Here is a 15535-nt window from a genome sequence, read left to right on the forward strand (position 1 = left end):
AAGAAAACACAGAAGTGAGTTCATGGCGGTGGGTTATTGATGATCCTCCATACTGTCTCTTGAGCTGCTCTCCCTCTTATTTTGCTTCCCAGAACTTCTCCATATTACATGATGGTTCCAAGGTCAGAGGGTCTTTCTGACATTTCTGATTACACTTTAGTATTGGTTGCATGCAATGCTGCTAATCTACAAAATCAGCCAGATGAACTCCAAAAACCTGTGTGGGTATTAAGGGCCTTTAAAATATTCCCAGAGTAACAAGAGATACCATGGACCTGATCCCATCAGATAACACTCATGGCAGGCGTCCTCCTGGCACAGTCTGCATGTGTTAATTTATCTAGATTAAGTTGTCTTGATCCTGTTCAAAGTGTGACCTCCTCCATACAATAGCAGGTGCTGAGGCAAGTAAAATGGCCCTGGATGATTGATGCCTTTTCAATTAGTTACAATGCGAGACCTTCACATGTCACTCTCCCTTTCTCATTAATGACATGCTGCGTTAATACTTGGTGTGTTACAGAGCCTCTGAGTGAGGTTTGTAATTAATGAGCGTGGCCTCAAAGACACAAGATTACTGAGGAATCCTCTGATAAGAAGAGGTATTTATGTACTTCAGTATCTACAGTAGTACTAATTCATGTACTGTATGCACACAGTACATGCACAAACAAAGACTTCTGTTTTCACAAAAGTTAGTATTGACGTGCACATTGACTTGTAAATGAAATGGCATTTGATTGATAGAAAAGAAAGAAGAAGTTAAATTTTTCTCTCCCTGAGGCTAACTATAATTGTGTGTACAAGAGAGACGTCTCTGATGCATTAACATTAAGACATGCTTTTAATGCCCATTACTTTATTACATGTTTTAGCCAACAGCATGAATATACAGTATACTGTAGGTAATATGATTTTGTGTCATAATTAAAAGGATGAAGGCTGGTAATTTTCTATAGTTTTGTTATTGCTAAAAAAACCCACAAAAAGACCAAACCAACAAAGAATGTATCTCCTAACAAGTATTGTGTGTGTATCAAAGCCTGATATACTGTATCTTCTTCCTCTGTGCCATAGAGCTCCATTGTTGTCCAAAAACGATTAAAAAAGACACATCAATGAGCTGCACTCTGTTGCTCTGACTGACATTTACACACACACTGTAGTTTATTTTGACTCAGTCCAACATACACCATACTGCTGCCCCAAATAGTCACTAGAGAACCAAATGTGTATTAATCTGCTGCTGAAAATGGTCCCCCAACAAATTCACTTTTAACTCTTTTCTCGTTTGAGTAATTGTTTGATAAAAGCTACAGCAGCCAGCTGTTTTAGAGATTTACTGAACCTTTTTTTCAATGAAAAAACATATTAATGTGCTCTTTTTAAAGATTTACCATCAGCAAGTATTGAAAACGTATAAATACTAAATATTATATAACTACCAGATACTAGAAACAGGATAATCTCCAGAGCTGCCCTTTTGGTGACTTCAGAACTGCAGAAGTTAAAGTGTGTAATATGTTGGCAAACATTACATGTCATTTAGCTGACGCTTTCATCCAAAGCAACTTACAATTGCTATATATGTCAGAGGTTGCACGCCTCTGGAGCAACTAGGGGTTAAGTGTCTTGCTCAGAGACACATTGGTCAATGTATCGCGGTGGGAATCAAACCCAGGTCTCCCACACCGAAGGCACGTGTCATATCCACTGCGCCATCACCACCCCCGAACAGATCTTTATCTGACCCTCATGACAACAACAGTAGCCTGATTGCTACCGATCCTCCAGTGGAAGTCACTTAAGTTAGTTCCCGCTATTGGAAAATACAACAATATCTTCGCAAATGTGTACGGGTCTGATGCGTTGGGCCACACAACACAATGCTGCATTTAGGGAAGTGTGCACATTAACTCTTCTGTAAGTCTCTGTGACCTACAGTTACAAATAAAATCCTCTGCGTGGATGTATGGGCATCTTTGCAAAACCATAATTACAAGGCTGTGTTCAGACAGACAGAGCCATGTCAAAAACACAGCCTCTTCTTTCTTTTTTTTAAGCGAGGGCCACAAGAAAAAGGCTCCCCAAATAATTGCAAATAAAGTCGCACCAGGCTCAACTTTCAACGCACTGCTTTGGCAAATCAAATATGTGAAATCACACCTTCCTGGTAGATGACTTTGTAACAAGAATGGTGTCATACTATTTACTTCACTTGAGACATAAATGTAGGTATTGTTATTATGGAAGCAGCTGTTTAAGTTGTTGTGCAGTGTTATGGCATTTGATCAGCCTTGAAAACTTACTCAAACTGGGCTTCCTGGATCTTAATTCATGCTCTCACTCGTACAGCAATACAAGTACAGCCAATGCAGATCCTTACTTTTTTTTTTTTTTTACACAGAGCTATTTAGGTCTAAACTAATAAAACGCAGATTACCACAGACTGATCTACTCAGGCCAGTGGAATATGTAATTTCCCCACAATAACACTGAAGTAAGACACCCTGATCAGATCACAAACCAATTCAACTGGCAACGTTCAATTGGCAACTAAATCTATCTTATTATAAAGAATTAAATTCCTGGTGTGAAGGAGCTGAAAAACAAACAAATCCTATTGATTGGCCAACTGAGAAAATTGTTACATGTTTGAGCCGGATTCAGTTAACTACTATGTCAGTTATTTCTAAAAGGTAAAAAAAAAGTCAAAGGTAGATCTTTTTTTAGTAGTTGAACCAAAACTTCATATTTAATATGATGATTTTGAAATGTTACATGGGGCACCTGAAAACAATCTGTACTTGACGCCTGCTGCTTTTGTGGTGCAAAAAGAGGAGACATACAGTAGTGATACTGCTGGTGCCAGGCCTGTAGTGTGTTTCTCTCCAGCTGAGATGGGGGAGTGAAGGTTTGGTAGAGAAACGAGTGGCGGTGGAGGATTGTGGATAAGGTCAACCTGCGCCCAGGGGCTTCCACAGGTGAGGAGACGTCAAGGAAATCGAGAGCTGGAGATGGAATTCTTCACCGCAGAGCCATTCGGACCCCCGGGGGCCACTCTCACTTTGTCTAAATGTCTTTCTCTTTCATCCGTCCAGGCAGGTCAGATGATTGAGGCTGTCCCAGGCAATTGTCCAAAAAGGATTTGATACAAAAGTGAGTCAATGAGGAGGGGAAATATCCTGTAATATACATGACAATAATATTGAAAAGGTGCAGCAAAACAGCATAGAAACAAAAATAAATGGAAAACAGCTAATTTGGTTGCAAGTTAAAAGCCGCTTTAAAGAGATGGGTTTTGAGTGCGGTTTTAAAGTAAGCAAGTGATGTGGAAAGTCTGAGGTGTACTAATGTGTGTACTGTATGCACACAGCACATGCACCAACAAAGGTTTCCACAAAAGTTAGTTTTGACGTGCACATTGACATGTAAATGAAAGTAACCCCCGGTTGTGACATTTAAATGATAGAGAAGAAAGACGTTAATTTTTTCTCTCCCTGAGGCTAACTATAATTGTGTGTACAAGAGAGACGTCTCTGATGCATTAACATTAAGACGTGCTTTTAATGCCCATTACTTTAGTACATGTTTTAGCCAACAGCATCAATATACAGTATACTGTAGGTAATTTGATTTTGTGTTATCATTAAAAGGATGAAGCTGGTGATTTTCTATAGTTTTGTTATTTTTTTTAAATCCCACAAAAAGACCAAACCAACAATGTATGTATCTCCTAACAAGTATTGTGTGTGTATCAAAGCCTGATATACTGTATCTTCTTCCTCTGTGCCGTAGAGCTCCATTGTTGTCCAAAAACTATTTAAAAAAAACATCATCAATGAGCCGCACTCTGTTGCTCTGAGTGACATTTACACACACACACACACACACACACACACACACACACACACACACACACACACACACACACACACACACACACACACACACACACACAGTAGTTTATTTTGACTTAGTCCAACATACACTGTCTTGCTCGCACAAATAGTCACTAGAGCACCAAATGTGTATTAATCTGCTGCTGAAAATGGTCCCCCAACAAATTCACTTTTAACTCTAGTTTGAGTAATTGTTTGATAAAAACTATAGCAGCCAGCTGTTTTAGGGATTTACTGAACTTTTTTTACTTATTTATAGTAATCATATTAATATATATAATATCATATCATATTAATGAGCTGTTTTTAATTTGGTTACCGCTTTAAAGAGATGGGTTTTGTGATGTGATGTGGAAAGTCTGAGGTGTTGGGGGAGAGAGTTCCTGAGGGAGAGGGAGAAGGCCCTGTCCCCCCAGGTCCGGTGCCTTGGGCGAGTGAGAGGGGTAAAGGAGGTTGGCATCTGAGGTTGCAGGAGGTCAGAGAGGTAGGAGGGGGCGAGGTTATTGAGAGTTTTGTAGTAGGTGATAAGGAAGATTTTGAACTGGATTCTGTGTTGGATGAGGAGCCAGTGGAGGTCTAGGAGGACTGGAGTGATGTGGTCTCTGGTGCTGGAATGAGTAAGTAGACAGGCGGCTGAGTTTTGGATATATTGTACTTTTTTGAGGAATTTGGTGGGTTTTGTTCCGTACAGAATGCATGTTGCAGTAGTCCATTCGTGAGGTGATGAGTGTGTGGATGAGTGTTACAGCGGCTGAGAAGGAAAGGGAGGGATGAAGGCGGGCAATGTTTTTTGAGATGGGAAAAGTGCAGATTTTGTAATGTGGTTGATGCGGTACTCAAAGGAGAGGGTTTGGTCAAAGATCACCCCGAGGTTGCGGATTTTTGTGGATATTGGAAGAGAAGAACCATGGATGCAGAGGCAGAAGTTTTGGTAGGAGATGATGAGGGATTTTGGGCCGATGATGAGGATTTCAGATTTGTCGCTGTTGAGTTTAGTTAGTTTGCATCAATGCTTTCATTTCTGTACATGCAGAGGGAATTGTGGCATTTGGATGGTAGTAAGTTGTAGATTATACTGTAGGTATTTGTTACTTATTTACACAGGAAAGATGGTATATATGTTAATTGTTTTACAGCGACAAACAGGAACTGTCTATTCTTTCAAAACTGAAAAATGACTCCATAAGTCGTTTGTACAATCAGCAATTACAACCCATATTTACACTTGATTGTTAGGTGGCAGCGCCTTTATGCCTTTAAGCCTAGCTTAGCATAAAGGAACTGGAAGCAGGGGAAACAGCTAGCTTGGCTCTGTCCAAAGTTTACAAATTTGCCTTTACTAACATCTCTAAATCTCACAAATGGAAAAGTGTGAAAAAGTTGGTCACAAATACAAACAACATGGATTTTTATCTTCATTTTAAGTCTAACTTGGTGACCAAAAGCTGAATTCTCAGAAAAATCCCAATTTGTAATATAAACCTACTGTATGTTTACGGGGATACCAAAGTCCTTTTATAACTATTTCCTCATAATCTGCTGGTCTGGAGAGCTTGTCTGCAAAACAGGATAATCATGAGGATAATCTCAATTATTAATAGGATGGTACAAATATGATTCACTGACCAATTGTTTGAACACACCACGGAGCTGAAGCGAAACAAAGGCTGGCCAGCGGGGTAAGAGGAGGAGGCAGCCAGGGAATTATCATGAAAGTGTTGTACATGATGAATCTGGGTTTAAGAGTGTGATTTGTTTGGGCATTTTTGGCTCTGAAACCCACGCTCCATTGGTCAATTGTTATGTTGTTGACCTGGGAATGTGACCTTGTTTGATTTAAGGTACTTTTCGAGGATTTGTGGATCAGCAAAACGCCTGAAATGTTCATTTAAATGGGAAATTAAATTGATTCTTAAACATCCTAAAGAAATAATACATACTGCAAAACCAAGTGAAATTCAGTATCAACACTCTTCACCACATACATCAGATGCTAGTATCCAACATCCTGCCAGCCTCATGAATAAATCATTTTATTCCTTACTGCCAAACTGTGCTTCAACGAGCTAGACTGTATTTTTGCCATTTAAATTTCTGAGCCCATTTTCATGCAAATGTGAAATTTATTGTCACAAACCATGTAACACTGGCAGTAACACCTTATCTTAATGAATATCAAGTGCGGCTGCTGCAATAGCTCACTAATCAACTTTTAGTTGGAATGTGATTCATAAAGGGACGATTCATGGCCTCTCGACTTCCACTCAAGACTCCGCGGCCCATACGACTGTGTTATAAGGATTGATGAAGTCATCCATCAGATTGATCGCCAGCATTCTACCAAATGAAAATGATTATCAAATTACTGTGGCTGAGCCGTTAAAAGACCCCAGACTCGTAAAACTCGGAAGTTAGAGCTTCTCTGAACCCACTCAATTAAAAAGTACGAGGTAATCGCTTATACATGCTGTTAGTTTGAGTTATGGTGGTTAACACAGTCTCTCATCACTGGTGCTCCTAAGTCTATTGTGCAATTACTTAAGAAATGATATATTGAACCTTTAAAAACTAGCAAAGGTTTAAGTTCAGGTGACCTTTAGAAAGTGCAGTAAAGTTAAATAGAAAGTTGGACTGTAAGGGTTTTTCTGTTAAAATGGTTAGGCTGTTGCTGCTGCAAAACATAATCCTTAAGCCTCCCTCCGCTGTCAGTAGCGTGACATGAATTCTCAGTCCATAAGCCAAATATTGTTATTAATCAAAACCTGAAAATGAATTAAGCCTCTTTACTTGTTTATCGATTTGTTTTTGACCTTTCACACCTAGAGTAAACAGTGGGCCTGTTGTTTCCTACTGGCCTCCACAAGACTTCAGATCGAGATCAGCAGTGTGTAAATGCTCAAGATATGAATGTTCACTTTTAAAAGCCACAGTTAAAATGAATTTCCAAGTGTAGCCTAAACACAACAACCCTGTTGCCAGACAGAAACGTTGAGTTTTCTTTTATGTTCAATGTCAACAAACTACACACACGGGCATGTTCCTGCAGGAATGTGATCCAAAATTGGAAAGAAATTAAAAATTTAACAACATCTGCAACCAAGATTACAGCTTTCCCTGGCATTAGCATGTAGCTACATGTAGCAGTGTATGTAATGTAAACACTTGCAGATAACGTTCTTGGAGCAGATGAGCATATAAAGAAATCTGACCCTAATTGACGCTAGGGCTGTGTATTGGCAAGAATCTGGCGATACGATACGTATCACGATACATGGGTCACGATTCAATATATTGCAGTATATTTCGATACTGTGTGTAAGGCGATATATTGCAATTTTACATCGTATAAGTTTAGAAAAACTAATATTTAAAAAAAGACATGATGTGTATAAAAGTCAAAGAAGTTTACTTTAGGTAAACAATTCAGTACACAGAAAATCAAACTGCCAGTTTGGGATTGTGTTTCACAGGTCCTAATGAGCAAATTTGTATATGTTAAAGTAGGCCAAAGTTCAGCCATAGCTACATTGTTAGCTTCTAGCAAAAAGTCAGGCCTTGCTAGGCACTGTTAGGCGAGGACACTAGTGGTGTCTCAGCATAGCCATCTAGCAGTAGGGGGTTTAAACACAACATAAACGTGAACCACTGTCTTACATAAATATTCCTGCACGTAAACTAAAAAAAGAAAAAAAGAAAAAAGTTTAAAAAAGAAAAAAAAAATCAATATTGTGTTTTTGAAAATCGATACAGTATTGCAAAATAAAATATCGCGATACTCAAGTGTATCGATTTTGTCTTACACCCCTAACTGACGCCAGTTCGAGCCGAGAGTAGAAACAACTGTTGGAAGAGGAGTCATCAGAACAATCTGAAACCTGAGGTTTTAGCTCGCAGAAATTACTTTACATATGTTTACCTCATTATTTGAAGCTTTGGCCACGTTTGAACATCAGATATTATAAGATCAACTCATTTTCACTCCCGACTGGTAAAATACGGATGCTTGGGCAGTGCCTCTCAGCGTAAGTATGGGACGCAAAAATATTTACTTTAATGAATGACACTGCCTCATTAATTAAAGTCAACCTATAATGTTCTTTTCTGCAGCCTCAATGGATACACAATGCATATTTGTTCAGTCCCTAAGAATAAACAATATCTTGATTTCGTCTTTATTCACTCTTCAAAGTTACAAGGAAACACTACTACCAAAATATTAGAGACATTAGAATATATCATAATTATCTTATTATCTTAATTTTTAGCCTTCTACAACAACAAATACTATAGCAGTATAAATGGGAACCATGTCTGGTGGAATGCAGATATTTTTCAGAAAGATCTCAGGTATTGTGTGATGAAAAACAAAAACATTCACTCTCACTAATGCAAACTAAGCTTTTAATTCCTGTTTTTTGGTTAACAATCAAAATGATCTCCCTGCATTGAGGCATTCCTCACCTTTTGTCAACAAACATGCTTTATCTAAAATAAGAGCTTTAGCGCCAACACAAATGATGATTGGCCCATACAGTATGTAATACTCTCGATTTCAGGGAAGAGAATGACAACAACAGTAACTCCCTGAGGGCCTTTGTCCCTTTGTTTTGAACAGCTACTTCAATTACCACCATATGACACCGGGGACAAGGTGATTAACATGTTGTTGTCTGTGTGCACGTGAACTGGTTTGTTTGCTTTCACAAACCACCAGGTTGAGCTTCTACCTCACAGCCTTTGGTGGATTAGACAATTTGGGAGGTGCCAATCAGAAGCCCTGCCTTCTACCTTTCCACATTCGCTGAGCTGTGGACCAATAGAGAGAGGGAGCATCACCCTCCACCTTTCCCCCCTTCACTCCCTCTGTCTCCCTGTCCTTCTCTCCCTTCATTCACTGAGGATCAAGCCTCCATAATCCCAGGATTTTATATCCACCAAAACAGCTTGGGCCCATCAGCAAATTGCAACGGCATATGGTATAGGTTTATGATTCATCTGGCAAATGCATAGCAATGAGAGCCTCATCATCCGTGGGCAAACACCGGGAAAATATTGTAATGTTAAACGATGCCAGCCATGGAGAGAAGTGGCACCGGCCGTGTGGGAGGGCTGTGTTTGTTCGGCGAGTGCGGCATCGGAGGTTGTAAACAGCTTTGCGGATCTGCTGTCCCTCCTGCGGTCCGGGTGTGAACATGTTGGGTCTAGATTAACATCAAATTATTTTAACATGAAATGGAAATGTGATTTTTTACAGCTCCACTGCATAAAACAACCATTATATAAAGGTGAAAGGTTAATAGAGTCATTGATTGCAAGTTCTTAAAGGCATAGTTTGGACTTCTTGAAGTGAGGTTGTATGAAGTACTTATCCATAGTCAGTATATTATACCTACATGGTGGTCAGCACGCCCCCAGTTTGGAGAAGCAGACAGGAGTCCCAACACGGAAGCTAAGCAATGTATTGCTCTGGATGGGGGAAACAGCTAAATGTATTTTAGCTACCTACAAAAAGGCCTACCTAAAAAAAACAGTATCAGTTTAAATGTATGCTATATTTAGAATATTTTCACCACTTTGACCTGCCGTCAGACAGCCCTTTCCTTTGACACTACATTTTCTCAACCGTAGAATTTTTGTATTTTTTAGGTGGCTAAAACACGTTTAGCTGGAGGGAGTAGGATTCGGTATTCGGATTCGGATTCGGCAGAATCTTAACCAGTGGATTCAGTATTCGGCCGAACCCCAAAAATCTGGATTCGGTGCATCCCTAAAAAATTTAACTACACATCAGAGCTGTAGTGGCTACAAAGATATCATGTGGAAACAACAAAACCTGTGATTGGTCAGCTTGGGCTGCTTGGGTTGTCTACTTCAAGTTTTTGATGATGGTAGAGGTTGCTGAAAACCTTCTGCTCAACTCGATCGTCGCTCTCACAGCAAATGTAAGTTTATTTATTCAAGTTTAGGTAAAATGCATCTAAATTTGATACCTTCCATCTGCTTTCTTTCTTCCTGCACACATCAGACACCCACAGCAGCAATGAGCCAAATAGTTCGATATGCTGCAGCGTAATTCATTTGAAAATGTAAGTTTAATGTAATAAACAGAATTTTAACTCAGCCACCAAAGTGTCATTTAACTTAAATCAAATATAATGCACCGCTGGAACGGTTAATATGATTACAGTAACACTTCCATAAAACTGGTTATAATACATATTTTATGCATATATTTTTGTTAAAGGCACATTTCACCCAAGTTAACTCAGTGGTCCTTTGAGTTTCTCGCTGCGTGTCCACCCACAGACATAATCCACAACATTAGCACCATTTCCAAACATCTGCTGGAGAAGTCAGAGGCGATCTGCTGCCTCCTCTGCCTGTGCCTCTTTTGAAATGTGACATGATTACACACAAACACCTCCAGCCAAAGTTTCCCTCAGCTTCATTAAAGCGCGAGACAGAGCGCTGCTGGCAAGGTGACTCGACCTGGGTCTGACACAGCTCCACCCCCAATGGGATGGCACGGGCTCACACAGCCCCACGCGATTGGCTCAGAGGGCCTTCCGTCAGCCTCCGTGCTGGGTCAATATGGGTTCAGACGCGGAGCAGAAGCGACCGCCGCTGCCTGCATGGATCTGCTGCTCAGAGAAGGCCTGCCATGAGCTGACAGTCAGTATGTTGGAGGATTATCATTAGCAGGCTCCAGACGGCCTGCCGACCCCTCCGGCCGGACAGGTGATCTCGCTCGGCCGTCTGACTCAACATATGCCCCCGCGGAGCTTCAACACACATATTGTGCCATCATTATTTCATACCTAGCAGGAGCATCTCTGAGCGCGGCACAGATTTAGGTGCAAAAGGAGGTTGCTGTGAAACGAGTTATTTTTTTCTTCTTCTATGTGTGTAGCAATAAGTGGGAGAGGTAAAATGGCATCGGCAACTTTTTGCATGTGCTGACCATCTGTTCGTTTTCAGAACATTAAACATTAGTATAACAGAGTAAGTATTCTTAAGGAAATTATTCAAAAAAACAACCTAGTTGTTCTCTTCTAGTGAAAGAACTAATCAGATAATTTACCTGCCGGCTTTGCTCCACAGTATCTCCCTGACCTGCTTATCAGATATGACTTTCTTCTAGGAAATATGACTAACTAGGTCATCTTTTAGTTGTTCCAACAGCCAAATCAAGAGCTGGTGAAGTTTTTGGTTTTTATGGTCCTCACTGGTGGAATACTGCACCAGACTGCATTAGAGAATATTTGTTTTCTCTTGCACATTTGGATTTTTCTCTTATTTTTGTGTTAGATGTTGTCACATGTTGTCTATGTATGCACGTGTATAAGTTCTAACATTCTTGCTTTCGGTCAAGCACACTGCATCTACCCTGGAATAAAGTGTGCCATATAGATTACGTTTTTGTCTACTTGCTACCTTAGTAAAAGTAGCAATGAATGTACAAAAAGTACAGCGTGTATGACACAGTAATATCAGCATGATGTACTTCAATCTATGGCACTTTATCAACACTAAAAATATCCTCATGCACCATGGCCCCTTTCAGACTGTTATTTGTAACCAGTATATTATTGAATAATTATTACTGATGTGCTTCAGACATATTTTGGTTGGTACCAATACCAAGCACTATTGTTGGGTAGTTTAATCTAAAACAATGCATCATACTTTATGGGCTCATGACATGTTTTGTATGTAAAATAAATAAGGGTATACTTTTTAAATTTTTTAATCCCTTAATTGTAGTGGAGTGGGGTTAAAAAAGTAGCAAAACGGATAGTACAAGAACTTCAAAACTTCATGCACAAGTACAATACTTGAGTAAAAGTACTTAGTTACCCACATCTGACTTCTAAGTAGGTATAAAGCCTTTGTAGAGACACATTTAATTGTCTCATGGTTCATTAAGATTATGTTTTATTGTATTGTATTGTTTAATTGTCCAAATCCTGCGTGTAATATGATTGGACCTATATTACACATACATATGTGTGTTTCCGCTTCCTCGCTGCTCTCTTGAAATAACGGTACACCATCACTGACATACATCTAATCATCTTACAGAAGTCCTATATCTTTATCCGCATATTTAGTATAGTGGGCTTTAAAATTCACAGGGACGAGCATCAAGATAAAGCTCTGAAATCCCGAGCCGTCAAGCTCTCCTAATCCCCCCACCTGCACTTTCCACAGCCGTCGCTGAACAGCAGCCCTGCATATCGCCTGAGAAGGGGATTTAGTTGTAATGCTCTCAGAAATACAATGCATAAAATCAAGTGTCAACTCTAACAAGCTGTTCTTAGGGCGGATGGGCCGCCCTCTGGATGCGACAGGGTCTGCGCTCAGGCTTTGAAAGGTTAGCGGCCGTGCAGAGTTGCAGCATTTGATCCCACAGTTACCCAAATTTCAGAGACAACTGTGCAAATCGGAATAACCTGGGAAGCCAGATGGGCTTTCGGGGGGCAACAGCTGCTTAAGTCTGTTCGCTGCCTGCCAGTGAAACTTTATCAGGGGAAGTGGAGGTTGAAATTTTATGCCAGCTAAGCCCCCTCCATCAAATTGCGAAAACAGAACCTTGTGGAACAGCTCAGGATGGATTTAGGAGTTTGCTTGGTGTTTTCTTCGCTGCGAGTGTTAATGTAAAAATAGAAGAATGCAAAGACCTTCGGATGCTGCTGTCCTCATGTGCCTTTTTTATTCCAAGCAGTATGTTAGACAAGGGATCAACCAGATATAGTGAATTATTTTTCTTCTCAAAGTCATAAAAATTCATGTTTAAACCCACAAATCACTGCAGTGATGCCTGACTTGTGATGGGATGTGAATTTAGTCATAAAAAACTTTAAGATAAATTTATTTTCTACAAATTGATCATGTATCTCTTTTGTATCATATTTGTGAATTTCTCTCCTGCCGAAATAGAGAATATTTGTAGCGTCTAAGCTTCTTTAAACACATAACATCTTTTGGGTAATTCAGCTGCTTTATTCTTCTTTCAGATGTCTTTTCATCTCCAAAGTATTTTGTTTGTTCAAGTGTGGCAGTGTGTTGCTATATACTGAGCCCGTTTACATTACACATGATGTATAAGCTTGAATGGCAGCATGGTGTGCTGCTCCACTGTGACAAAATGGGACTTCATAAAAGAACAAAATCGAAATGTGGCACAAAGAGCTTCCACAAAAACAACATATTTGTTATTCGCAAGCAAAGTTTGTTATCATTTTAAGGTTATAGTTTTTTTTCAGAATTTCTTTTCTTGGAGTTATTCTTTGAGCATGAATGAGTTGTTTTTTTGCACTTCTTTTCCACCAACTGTTCACTCACTGTCTTTTTTTTTTAGTCCATATTATTTGTTAATTCCTTCACCTGCTTGTCTTAGATATTCTTTGACTATTTCTTCTGGGACTTGATCCCGCATTTTCCAGTTCTTGCTCTGTATTAAGCACTGACAAAACTGCACTGAAGACTAAAGCAGGACTCTGAAAAATAGGATTTCACAAACCTAAAGAGAAAAACAAAAAAGTTTCCAAAAAGTCTCAGCATATCAGGCCTGATTTGTTTTTTTTGGGGAGTCTGAAACAGATATATACTGACAAAATGAAATGAAGTCATACATTCCAGCAAACTGAGTGACACAATGAAGATATTGTAGACATGTTGACATTCTGATCAGCTGATTGTCTCCTCTAAACTCAGATCTTATGACTATCTGTGTGAGAGCCGAGTTTAGAATTATGTAATTTGTCTCTACTGCAAAAAGCATTCGTTTGCATTAAAACACATCCACATACATGTAACTCTAGAGGGTGTTAGTAGACATGTTCAGCATCACATTCATATCCACATTGTTGTTTTTTATGTTTTTGTGCATTTATTGTGCATTTGTCATTATTTGCTTCAGCATTTTGTTATGCATTTATTTAATTCACGGTTTATTCATTTAATAATTGGTTTAATATAATCTGAATGCGTAATTATTTCTGGTGGAGTCAACATTAGTCCTATAAATATTAAAAAGTTCAACTTTTAGTAGAAAAAGCAATCAAATAGATCTTTAAGTGTTCAGGAAATAAAAGTGTGCAGTGTTACATTGATAAACTTCAAACTTTTTCATCCACTAATAATGTTGCCAGTAACATAGTGTACAAAGAAGACAATGAAACTATGGAGGGGAAAAAAAAAAAAGCAAGGATGGGTTACTGTATGTGCTGTCTGGACAGTGGCCGTGCACCAGACTCCAGTCTAGAAACGTCAGCTTTTGCGGGATGAATCATAAAGTGTTTCCCGCAGCCAGCTGTGTTTAAAGCAACACAGCCTGTAGCTACTGCTGATGAAGCACAACAGTAAACAGAGAGGATAAGCAGATATTTTGATAAAGCAGTTTATAAAACTCAGTGATTTTAAACACTTAATGAAAATATGCTCCCTAATGTCTCCAATAGCTGGAGCTAGAGGCTGTGTGAACTGGTCAGCAGTAATCAGCTTATGGTGATGATTTAGTTAGCGTGGAGCCATACTGTCTGTGGATCAGAATGACACATTGAGGATGTATTTAGTCCACTTTACACAGAATCAGCAGTTAAAACTGTGGGAACTTACACACAATGACTCACTGGTTCTATATTTTTTTGGTTTCATGCAGCTGTTTTTCAGTGAAATGTTTGTAATGAAGACTTCAGTAAACTAACAGACAGGAAACAATGAGCTGATGACTCGATACTTCTCCAGTTCTTTACAGCTCATCAGTGCAGCAAATTCAACGCGTTTGTGTTTCTGTAGTAAGGCTGCAACTAACAATGTTTTTATTATCTTTTAGTATGTTTGTTGTTTTATGATTCATTGATTGTTTAGTCTACAAAATGTCAGAAAATAGGGACCGATACCTGTTGCAACTTTCCAAAGATGTTTTTTATCCCACTGCTTATTTTATCGGAACCGTTTGCGTTTCCATGCATTGGATCGATAAAGTTTATCTCATCTTAAAAGCTCAACAGGATTCAGTTTATACATGTACTGTATGAATATATGAGATAGAGAAAAAACACAAATCCTCATATTGGAGTGGCTGGAACCAACAAATTGTTTTTAATATATATATATATATATATATATATATATATATATGTTTTTTGTTAGATATATTATTAAAACTTGTTTTAATTTTCTGCCTTTAATTGATAGGACAGCTAGGTGGGAAGACATGCAGGAAATCGTCACAGGTCGGATTCAAACCCTGGACCTCTGCGTCGAGGCATAAGCCTCTCAGTATATGTGCGCCTGCTCTACCCACTGAGCCAACCCAGCCACATTTTTAGTGTTGTTAATGTATGGTTTTATCAGATAATTCATTCAAAAGTCATTTTCAGAAGTTTGGATGAAACAATGATTTCATTTACAATGATGGATTTGAGAAGTTATTTTGTTGAATGAGAAAATGTGTGAACACTTAGAAGATTAGAGGTGATGACACTTTTGAGAAAAGTTATTATGGTTTTATATTTTTATGTTGATGTACAGCATTAGTATATTTTGGGTCTGAAAGGATAAAACACTCATTTAAATGTGAACACTCATGACAGAAGCTGGTGATGAAGCTGAACAATGTCACTTCC

Source organism: Sander lucioperca, chromosome 2, assembly GCF_008315115.2.
Source record: "Sander lucioperca isolate FBNREF2018 chromosome 2, SLUC_FBN_1.2, whole genome shotgun sequence".
NCBI lineage: Eukaryota > Metazoa > Chordata > Actinopteri > Perciformes > Percidae > Sander > Sander lucioperca.